A 13,287-nucleotide genomic window follows, 5' to 3' on the forward strand; every position below is an offset into this window, starting at 1 on the left:
ACATAGGATATGGTCAATGGTCAATATATATGAGAGGTTCTATAGCTAGGTTACAATTCGGTCTACAAAAAGGATCATTTCATATCATCTAATACACAACACAAAGAGTACTCTTAACTCATATTCTATCTTATACTCATTATAATTTTGTGCTCTTATTGACTTGAGCGTCGAAGTGTCATCTCGCAGGAGAAGCTCCTCGTTTCCCAAAAGTTGAATCATTAAAGCTTGAAGGGAGACCATTATTAAGAGCTCATCCAGATTTCGACCTATCTCAAATTGGCTAGAACATATTTTTCTACCTCCACAAAATATATATATATATATATAAATTTTCTTATTTCACACAAAGTAACCATAGTAAATATATGAATAAATTGAATAAAGTAAAATGGTCATATAATGTTATTATGCGGTTAACGTTATATGTTGTTTTAATAAAACTTTTTGAAATATATGAGATGCTTTGAACTTTAAAAAAAAATCCCAAGAACAAGTTTTTTAAGAACGTATTAAATGCATTTTGAAATGAACTTTTTGAATACAATTTTCATAGCAAACTTCTAACTAAATGCATAGTTGTACTTTTTTTTTCTCTCTCTCTTCTTTTTCTTCTTCTTCCTATAAAGAATCAGTGTGTGATGGTGGCAAAAATGATGGTAGTCACGGTGGTGATGACAACAACAACGGTGGTGGAATGAGGGAGAGTATTTAATCCTTTTGCTTCTCAAAATTATTGCATTAGTAGTTTCCTCCATCTTGGATATTGGATTAGGACCATTTCTTCCGTTCTTCTACTACTCCCATATATAATTGGATTAGGACCATTTCTTCCGTTCTTCTGCTACTCCCATATATAATGTGAAAATATTTTTTTAACCTTCTTGTGTCACCCCTATATAGTAGTTTCCGAATTATATAATCCGGACACACATTTGAAAAAAGACTTCCGGATTATGTAATCTGGAATATTACTGAGGGGTATTTTTGGAGGTGCAGAAAGAAATAGCCTTGGACTAGGCGTGGGATCAAGGCCCATACCAACTAAATGGATAAGTGATAATGAGTGTGCCCATTTGGAACCCACAAAATACAAGAAATAAATTGCATCCTACACACACAAAAATACCACTAATCATATTCTCTCTCTTTAAAAAAATGTAAAAAGTTACTTCTTATCTTTGTAAAATGAGCATTCCTCTATTAGTTAACATCATTTATCCAATTTCTAAATTATTAAGTTTTAGAAAGGAGAATCCACTTTTAAATTCCATTATGAATAAGTTTTAAATTTCATACTTGTGTTTTTTTTCTCTATTTTGTATCTAAGAACATTCTTCATAAACATATCCAATCGTTTTATTCAGAATAAAGCAAAAGGGTTGACACCAAAAAGAGTTACTAAAAACGAAAAGAATGAAGAAAGCAAGGGAGATAGTGTTGTTAGACGTAGGACTTGGAAAAAAGCTCACAAAAAAACAAAGTTCATATGCTATTCTAACTCGTAAGGTTGAAGCAAGAAAGCATATTCCTATATGTTGTTCTCTATCATTTTCATTTTATCTTGTCCTAGTTCTAGATTCAACACATTGACGTATTTGATTTGAAAGGGGACTCAATGGCCACCTTTCACTTTGCAAATTGCAATTGATTTGTAGTGAGAAAGATGTTTGGGCAATTCCACTTTGATTTTCATCACCTTCCCCAGTTGGAGGATGAACAACACAAATCTATTTTGCCTCAAGTAGTTCATTCATTCTAGTAGGTACATGCTTACAACTTGGACCAAGAGGAGCTGAAATATAGAAGTGAAAGGGTTCCACGTTTTCCCTTGTTTGTAGTGTTTGAAAACTTTAGAAATGGTTAGTCTTTAGGTTCATTCTTATTGTTTTGAATTATACAATAAAAGATTTTGAGTTTGTGGTTTCCCCCAATAATTTCCCATTCCAAATATGTAAAAGACAAAAAGAAAAAAAAAATATGATCCATTCCTTCATTTTAAGGTACTAAAATTAGTTCAAAATTTATTTTTAGTAAAATAAATAATTAAAATTATTTGGAGATCTTCCGACAAGAGGTTAATATATATATATATAAACTCATTTTATAAATTAGTTTTATATTTTTGAGTTAAATTTAAAGTTCATTCTTTAATATAGTGTCAAAATCATTTGGAGGAGTTTGTTGGACTTATTAAGTCATCCGAATTGTTATTAAATCACTCATAAATATATAGTCTCACATACGAATTGACAATCTCAGTAGGAAGGATGTGTTAAAGATCTCACATCAATTATATTAAGACATTCCATAATACAAATCTCATCTTATAAACTGATTTGATAAGGTTTTAAAGTATACTTTTTAATAAAAATATTTATTCATCAATGATTAATTTCCATCAAATTCTAGCCAATGAAATATTTTGAGTAAATCACCCTGCACTACTATATTAGTATATACAATAACAAGGAATTCATACAAAATAATTTTACTTGTACTTTTATGATTGGTAGAAAGAGAAAAAATATATAAAAATACAAAGACAAATAATTGAAAACAGTAGGAATCTTGTGCATAGAAACTTAATTGAATATTATTATTTGACTATGCTTACTGGTGAGTCAAATGAGAATTGGTCAGTTTTGGTAAGAAGGAATACGTATCAAAATTGAATACTTTTAGTTTCGACTAAATTGTAAAGATGCACAACTTGATGGTGGATAAATACAAATTTATTAAAGAAAGGATAAGAAACAGTTCGTTTCATTATAAAAGCCAACATCTCCAAAAAAAGAAAATTATCAAACCCTAAAAATATTGAACTTGTGAACCTATGAGAAGTCAGAAGAATCATTATTCATCACAAAAAAGAAGATACATCTAACAAGTTAGTTCTATGTGGTAGTCAAAAAAGCATTTGAGATACTAAAAGTGAGTGATATATAATATACTATTCATTCCACCATGCATGTTAATTATATATATTTACAAATTCTCTTATTAACTCTTTCATTTCAATTTGAACATTGAGTTGTGGATAAAAAAAAATCAGAGTAAATTATAATCATTTTTTTGTGTTATTTAAATATTGTGGTCATGGTTGGAGATTTAAAATCAAAGATCTAATTACTCTATTTTAGAGTTTGCAGGTTTGCTTGTTTTGGTGTCTCTTAAACTTTTTTTTATTATTTTTGTTTTTAAAGTTTAGGATTGAAAATCTTAATTTGATTGAAAACTTGTAATTGGATTTTCTAATACATTATTAAAATATTGAAATGGGGATTTTTAAAAAGTTACCTTTTTATGCTTTTTTTTTTTAAAAAAAAAGTAGTAACACTTACAAATTACCCTAACAAAACACACACAAAAATGGATCACCATCAACACAAGGTTTAAAAAACAGAGAAACACTTCAAATGCAACAAAGTAACTATAATGAAAAAAAAAATTAATAAAGAAGCACTTCACCTATACACTTAACAACCCTTAGTTAATTAAACAAACAAAACTAATAACAAATCTGACAGTAAGACTAATAACTATTCCATGGTAGAAAATTTTAATAATGAATTAAAATTTCAAATATATTTCTTTCAATATAACAATTTGTTTTTCAAATCATTTTCAGCTCCCAATTTTTACTGATATTTTTAGAAAGATTTGTTATCATATCTTTGGAGATAATCATGCACAAACATTAGTAATCTACAACTATGAGACGTTATAAGAAAACAATTTATTATCATTTTGTCAATCTTCCACAAGGAAAAATGGTATAATATCAATTTAAAAATAGTTATTAAGAATATTTTTAATTATGTGTTATTCCTTCAAAAGATATATAAGTAATAACACTCCTACACTTTATTCTTAAAACAGTATATATTTATTTATAGAAAATGTATTTTATACTTATAATTTAATTTTACCCCACAGTGGACCCATCAATCTTCCACCAAATATAATATTAGTTGCTATGCCAAATAAAAAGCCAAACACGTTTATCAATTTCGTTTTTAAGGTAATTGTTCATATTCTTATTACTGTTATACTTGTCTTCATTCTCTCTTTGATTATGACTCTTTGGAATTGATATTTGTCATCTTCCTTATACACCCTTTTAGTGAATACACACAAATAATTTTTATTTTATTGATTTTTTTTTATCAAATATAATAACATTTCATAATATATATATAAAAGAAAGTAAATATAAATCTTATTTATAGATAATTTTTTAAGATTAAGTTAGATTTAAAATTTATTTTTTAAATAATATTAAAATTATTATTAGTAAAAGTTTTTTAAAATTATCATTATCAAATTAATTGCTACAAAATCACTTATAAATATATAATTTTATTATATAAATGTATATAAATATCTAGCAATCTTATAAAATTGAGTTAAAATTCACTTTTTACTATTTTCTCTTTTATTATGAATATTATATCTATGAAAATTAAGAATAATTCTTTTTGTTAGTTACAAACTATGGCATGCAGCTATCTCCTTTTCAAACACTCAAAATATTTGGTTGCTGAAACCAAAAAAGTAAAAAGGAAAGGCTATCTAACTCAACAAAACAAAAGCAAAAGTTGAATTAAAGTGGATCACTCTCAATATTTGCTGCAACCAAACGCATTGCTTCCACTTTCTTCCTTCTCTTTCACCACAATCATCAAAGTATTTCGGTCAAAAACAATTTTATAAATATTTTTAAAGAAAAAAAATAATAAACATTTTTTTCATTTAGTTTATGTAAAAAGAATTCATATAATTTCTCTAATTTTTTTAAGACTTATACATAATTTAATTTTAATTTTTAAACTTTTCAAACATACTCAAGATATTTATCCTCGTTAATTAGAACTTTTAACTGTTGAATACTACCAAAATTATCAAATAGAAACTAATTTTAAAGATAAAAATAATTAGTTATTATTTTTTTTTAATTTTTATTATTGTTAAATAGTTTTTAAATTGGTATCTAATTAACTATCAATGTTTTAACTACCAATTATTTATATTCTAAAATTGGTAACAAAAACTTTGATCCCTAATTATATACAAATTTAAAACTATTTAACAATAATATAAACTAATTTATAATTTTTTTAATTTCTAAAATAATCATAAATTTAATCAATATAATAACTAATTATTTTTTTAAAAAAATAATTTCTATTTAATTATTTGTAGTGTATCATTTAAATTTTAAATATCATATGTTGTTAAAGACTAACCTCCTTTCTACGATGCATATTTTATATCTCTCGTTTTGCTTTTGAAAAATAATATAAAAAATGTTCCTTGTTGCCTCTACCCCTAAAACTACTGTCATGCCAGCATTTTAGTAATAAGGTAAGCGTAATTAAATTATTTGAATGATATTTATCCTTACAATCAAATTAATTTGTAAAAAAGGTTCTTTAAATATTTTGTTTTAATATCTATTATTTTCTCATATGAAGAAAAATATTCTTAAACTCTTGAGAGCTTATATACGTGTCGACCATACATATAGTTAAATTTAGAAGTTAGTTAATGATATTTTTTAAAAAGTGATATATATGGAAAAAATTACATATATAGTTTTGGTATTGTTGTTCAATATTTAGAAATTTATTTAGAATTCTCTAATTGCATTAACCTCTAGGCATTTTAAATTTGAAGTTACGTGACAAAGGTTTCTTGGTGACAGAAAGGTATATATGTACCAAGGGAGGCACTACACAATATTATATATATAATACATCTTTATATAAAATTAAACAATAAATACAGGCATAGCACATGGCTGCAACATGCATCACATTCCCCATTTTTTTTATATATATAATTTCCCTATTCAAAAGAAGAAGTTTGAATAAGTAATTAACTAAAATAACCATTTTTTATTGCTCATAATTATGCTATTAATACTAATTAATGATAGAATCTATTGCAGCACAACTCATTTATCTGGACATTCCATGTTTCTACAAGATAAGATGAGATAAGCAGACATACATCCAATTATTTCAATTACTATATTTCTTGTTTGTTAACAAAGGGAAAGGGATTTGGACCAATTTGGACAAAAAGTATTAAAAATCATTATTTTTTCATGCCATAATGATGGCAGGGCATTAACACACTCAAAGGTTTGAAGCATGATGAAATGAAAATATTAGTGAGAAAAGAATATTAGTAATTTTTAAAATTTTTAAAATTTAGAAAAGATTTATTGTTCTCAACTAAATTATATTTTCAATTCTAATGAATTATATAATAAAGTCTTGTATAAAAATATTAAAATGTAACATTCTCGAAATACACATTTCTCTCTCTTATATTATTTTATTTTTATTTTTTCTCTTCATATTTTATTTATTTTAGAGTATAATCGCATCTTACAGTAGTTGAGTAACCCGAGACAAAAATATTCATATTCGATCAGATTTTTAAACAGAGTAAGTTCATAATAACTCTAAAGATATTGTTTTTTGTTCTTTTTTTTATAATTTTATCATCAATCTTGTGGAATCGGTTAAAAAAATGATTCTTTTAAATTATATTATTATATACTGAAATGCTAATAAGTTTGGATACCTTACTCTACGTCCCTAGATCATGGAATAATCTTATTGTTTGGCTTTGGAAATTTCTTTGAAGATAAGCCTTTTAACTAAGGGAAACTACTTATGTTTTTTTTTATATAGAATCTAATATGAAGATAATCTATTAATTGAATTATGCATGTTAGATTGAGTTTTGATTTTGGTTTGATGAATATATGAGTTTGATTGATTATTGAAGTGATTGAAGGATAATGTTTGAACAAATCATAATTTGGATTAATCATCTTGAACTATTTAGAAGTTGTATTATTGAAATGTTTTTTAAAAGATCTTTGAAAAGGTATTTGATTATGCTATTGAGATTGATTTTCTAATATTTTTGCTGAAGCGAAAATAACATTGCACTCAAACTTGCTATCAGTCCCGTTTTCGCTCAAGTGAGAAAAATTCTCAAGCGAAAAATAACATTATTATTTTGCTTGGAGTTAAAAAAAATAACATTGAAAATTAACCCTATCAATCGTGTTTTTGTTCAAGCGAAACAATTTTCGCTCAAGCTTAAAAAAACTATTTTCTTTCATTTTCTTTATGTCTTTCCAATGAATTGGATTATGTACAAATGCTTTATATATAAAGTGAATATTAGTTTGTATATTCAATTAATTTTGTGAAATATTTTATATTATATGTTTCGTATGAATATGGCTACTGAGGATGATGAAATTTATACAAAATTGAGGTCATACATTTAGGATGTACGAATCATTGTTTGGTTTGTTAACACCCATGTTGAAACAATTATCATCTAGTTTCACTAATGATTTAAGTCACATAAACTAAAATATTAGGTATTAGGTGGTGTGAAGTAGATAAGGAAGTTCTTACATATCGTGATCATATGTACATATCGTGATCATATCCATGAAGTGGTCGGTGAAGTTGTGTATCATTGTCGTATTCGAAGAACGGAAGATCAGGTACTGAAAATTACCGAGGTAGACACATCGCCGGGTTTGTGCTGGTTCGATAAAGATGTCTGTTAGCCTTATAAGAGCAATGAGATGGGGTTTTCCCGAGTGGATCCTCCCCGAGAGCAGGATTTATCTTGATTGGGTATTTTTTGGGTATGGTTTTCTCACTTTAAGGTTGTTTTGTTCCAACCATAAATGAAAGATATGTATATGGGTTGGGATACCCCTGAAGTATCCCCTTTAATTAATTTACTCATTGCTGATAAAAAAAAATTGTAGATAATGAGCTTGAGTTTTAATAGACATTTTAAAAAGAGTATAAAAAAGATCATAGACATTTTATTAGATTTTTTCTTAAAAATATATTGTATTTACATTTAAAATGTTAGAACATAACATTCAATGAAAAAACCTAAATAGTTTTCATGTAGATAAAGCGAAAAAGTAAAATAAAATTCAGAAACTCAATGTGAAAAGAAAAAAGAATCACGTTGGACACCATCACTTTCATGTGAAGAAGCATGACTGAAAATAAGCAAAAATGGAAGTTGGAAGAGAAAGTAAAAAGTTGAATTTACCAAAAAAAGATATATATGTAGATGAAGTTAAAAGTGAGGGAATACAGACATTATAACTAATGTCCAACTATTTGGTGTTCCAAAATTTACAGCAGCAAAAAAATGAGATTCTCTCATCTTAGAGGCAAAGCATTGGCATTACTTGAGAAGAAGGCAAAGAATTTTGCAAAGCTTTTTTATCCATTCATCACTCTTCTCTCATATCACTCTTCTCTCAATCGGTGATTCTTGGACAATGTACCAAGCAAATTATGTCCTTTCACTTTTGCTATGAGATCTTTTTTTTTTACACTGTTGAAGAAAATTCCAGAGATAAATATGTATCCACATTATTTACTAAAATAAATTTATTTATTATTCTGGTTAAGAATTTAATTTTTTAGTGCATAAATTTAGTATTGATGTTAGAAAAATAGTTCAAATTTGATTTTTGGAGAGCTGAATTCTTAACCCTTAATAGTATTATGATAGACAAAAACTCATTTAAGATTTTCTGATGTTATTTATGTTGCGAATTTAATTTTTCAAAAAAAGTGATATTTAAATTAAATTTAATGATTTTTTAATCTTAAGTTTATCAAAATAATATTACTAGACTCAAATATTATATTTAAAGTACTGTCTACTTTAAACTTTGAAGCTTTATTATATAGCTTTTTAATTATTATTTTTTTGAAAATTTTAAAAAAAGTATATTTAAATTATCTTTTATATAACTCTTAGATTATCTGATATTATTGAGCATATAGAAACAAACTATGTAGTCAATATCTAAAAATATAAAAATATATTTTTAGAACTCTTCTTCCACACTGATGTTTCAGTGAATTATCAACAGATTTATTTTGATAGATATTTTTTTTTTGTAAAAAATATTTAAAATAAATTTATTGCAAAAAACAAACCTTATGAAGACGAAAATGTTTAAAGGTGGTGGAGGAAGAAAGAAAAAGAGAATATAAAGGTATTATATAAATATTGGTGCCACCATGTAATAATTTGGCTGGAAACGACATAAGCCACCTATTTTTGGGTATTCGATAGAACAAGTTGCCCATTTTCTGAACCATAAAATTCTAAATGCTCTATTAAATTGGTATAGAAATTTTATATTGGATTAAAATAATAAGGTGGGTAATATATAGTCTAAAAAATATATATCATCATACAGAAAATTATGAAATAAAATTAATTTTAATAAAAAATAAAAAATTATTATATTAACTAAATTAAAGATTATTTTAAAGATTAATTTTTTTTTAATTTATATTATTGTTAAATAGTTTCTAAATTAATATTTAATTAGTTACCAAAGTTTTTCTAATTTAGAATTTAAATAATTGGTAGTTAAAACATTATTTAAAACCTATTTAACAATAATAAAAATTAATTTAAAAACTAATTTTTTATTTTAATTTTTAAAATGTTTAATTTAATCACTACGACAATTAATTAATTTTATTTAAAAATTAGTTTATATTTAATGATTTTTTAAGTATATATTAACACATAACATTTTTTTTTTTGAATATATCAATGTTGAACACTTTGAATTTTATAACAAATATAATACGTTAATAGATGCGAAAGTAATAAAACTAACACAATTAACATAAATAAAAGAAATTAATTTATTAAATGTTTATATTGAATATTTAAAACAGAAAAAGTTATATCTTAAGATCTAAAAAAGATTTTAGTCTTAAAAAAAATATTTTAAAATTTTAAGATTTTTTTAATTGTGATGTCAAATTTATTTGTTGAAGTTCCACTGATAAAACATTTTGTAATGTTTCTCTGCATTTTATTTAAATCAGTGTTCATCTTGAGTTATATTTTTATAAAAATATCATGTGTGACTTTTAAATATTAAGCAAAATTTAAAATAAAAGTCATAAAGATTACGTAGTAGAAAAGAAAACTAACAAAACCAGTTGGCAATTTCCATTTTCAAAGATGACTTTGAATCTCCCATGGATTACTCGTAAGCCAACGCATTTATTGTATCAAAATCCACAAAACAGGTATGCAATTTTTTAATGGAATCTCTTTCCTTAAATTACAAGTCTTAGAAGAATAAAATTATTCTTTGCCTTTACATTTTTTTTATATAATTTGCTACAAATATTCATGATAATCTTATTAGAAGTTAATAGAAATTTCACATCAAGAATATTTTATAATATATAAATATGTGTAAATTTTATTTTGTAAAAAATAAATTAGGTTTAAAATTTATTTATAATATATTATTAAAATAAAATCTATATATACTTAATTTATCAGATCACATATAATTTTTTATTAGACATTGCATAATGCATTACAGTGTTTGAACAAGAAATATAAATGACTAAAAGTGCAATTGAATTTTCATAAAAGTGTAAGAAAAAATGTATATTTAAATTTTATTGGCAGATAAAAACGATATTAATGTTTATTTGGGTATAATGTGTTTCACATACAAGGAATATAACGCGTAACAGAAAAAGACATATAGCACTAATATGATGAGGTTGGCAATTGATATTTATTAAAACTTAAGTTATTTTCTTACATAAAGTACTCCTATAGGATGTATTTTATTGAAATTTGTATCTGCTATATATTTTAAGATTATATATTAAAAATATTATACAAAATAAGAATTTAATTTAAATTTAAATTAAATTAAAATCAAATTATATTAATAAACTTTAAATAACTTTAATATTATATTAATTTTTAATTTAATTTAATTTTATAAAATCAATTCATAACTCATAAAATAAAGTTTACATTCTCTAATAATAAATATAAAATCTTCAACAACACTTGACTCGTGTCAAAACTAATATAAACCAGTTTTTAAAAATTAAACTAAACTTTACATGTTTTAAAAATAATAGTTTAATATTAATGATTCCACATCAGAGAATGTTTAAAATAATATCTTTTTATTTACTTTGTACAAGTGGCTTGTGCCAAAGAACTATTATTATCTTTTTAAACTTGGTCAATCATTTTATCTTTTATTATTGTTTTTTAATATTTAGTTTATACAATAATTTATTAGTCGTAACGACCTATCATTGTCATTACCGAGATGAATATAACAATAATGTAACTCTTGTGTAGAATATATATATATATATATATATATATATATATATATATATATATATATATTACAAATAAATAGAATAAGCCATGGTATAAGGTTTGTGATTATATCTTTCACTTTTCTCTCAATTTTTATCTCCTTCTCTCCTTACTTACAATCTTACGTTTTTCATTAATCTTATCCTCTAAATAATAGTACAATAAAGAATACTTCTATTTTGATTAGATTCTCAAAATTGAATAAGTTTATTTTATTTTATAATGTTTTATTATAAAATTAAATAATTAATATTTTCTCAATTTTAATAGATGAGAATTTTGATATCAGAAACAATGTCATTTTCAATTTGTGTTTTGATATTTTTTTTGAAGTGATTTAGTTTCTTTAGATTCCTTTTACTTTAATTTTAAGTTTTTTTTTTTAGATCTTAAAGTTTGATTTTTTTTATTAAATAGTTTCTCTTGTCGAATTAGATTTTACTCATGTTACGAGTTAATTAGATTCAAGGAAGTTATTTTTTCTTTCTAATTTTAACTTGGTTGGTAGGGTTAGGGTCTTTCTCGCTGGATGAAGGCATCCATTTGATTATAAAGTCTTTTCCTAAACCTTCCTGCCTTTGTTTGAAAATTAAAATAACATTTTCACCATTTACATCATTTTGAGATTATGAAAAATATAGATCGGTGTGTAATTGGTTTTTCATTGAAAATAAAGTAGATTAGATGCAAATGATTAATTATGTGTTGATAAATGATGTTTGAAGTTTATTAAGGGTGTAAAATTGATATTTGATATGTATACCAATTATTTAGATTCTAAATTTGGTAGCAAAATTTTTGGTAACTAATTAGATACTAATTTAGAAACTATTTATCAATAATAGAAACTAATTTAGAAATCAATAATTTTTTTAGTCTTTAAAATGATATCTAATTTAGTCACAATAGAAACTAATTATTTTTTGTCTCTAAAATTAGTTTCTATTTAATAATTTTATTGTAGTGTTTGTTAAACAACAATTAAAGTAAAAAACATTTTAAAATTTTATATTAATATGTTCATGTTTGGAAGAAAAGTCTCTGAATTTGTATTAATACATAACATTTGGTTGAAAGAAGATAACGAATTCTTTTGTTTGTACCTAATTCTTTGGTTAATTTTTATAAAATGTACCTAACTAATTAATAAAAACTAGATTTTTATTTTTTTTATATTTTTTTATCAACAAAGAATAAATAAAATAAAATGAGACAATGTGTCCCAACTCTTATATAAAAATCCCAAATCAAGCTTCTTAGCACCCAACCAGCTGGGCATCTAACAAACATTACAACACCTCAGCCATATTAACATACTAGATCAAGATACAAGAGCAAAACAAAATACAATTACATCAACCCTTCAAATGAATCACATTCTCAAAACAAGACACAACAGTCCAACAACTAAACAATATCTTTTCCAACAAATGCCAAACATCCAAGTGCCAAAATCATCAAACCGATCCTACGAGGAGGATACAAAAGCCAAAAAAACATGCACAAAACACATCATGACTTCCAAATCTGGACAAATCGTTAAGCATGAATCACCAAACATCAATCTCTCAAATCCCATACAACATAAAGGTTTCAACACCAATCCAAGTAAGATAAATCAGTGAATCTTTCATTTACCATAACCCAAGGCCAAAATCATCAAATCAACCTTGCCAGGAAGGAACAAAAGTTAAGAAAATATGCACAAAACACACCATAACTTCCAAACATGAACAAAATGTTAAACATGAATCACCAAACATCAATCTCTCAAATATCTCATACAACATAGAGGTTTCAAACATCAGTCCGAGTAAAATAAATCAGCAAATCTTTCATTATCGTAACCCAAGACCAAGTATTACTTTGTACCACAATAAAAACCTCAACTAGATCAACTCGCCCATTCTTAAAAACAACCCTATTCCTATGATTCCAAATTTCACCTATAATACCTACCCAAATCCCCCCAACACCTAACAATAACATGTTTCAAACTTATAGGTTTAAACATCTTAAAGTGCATTTGTG

Source organism: Phaseolus vulgaris, chromosome 2, assembly GCF_000499845.2.
Source record: "Phaseolus vulgaris cultivar G19833 chromosome 2, P. vulgaris v2.0, whole genome shotgun sequence".
In the NCBI taxonomy this organism is placed as follows: domain Eukaryota; kingdom Viridiplantae; phylum Streptophyta; class Magnoliopsida; order Fabales; family Fabaceae; genus Phaseolus; species Phaseolus vulgaris.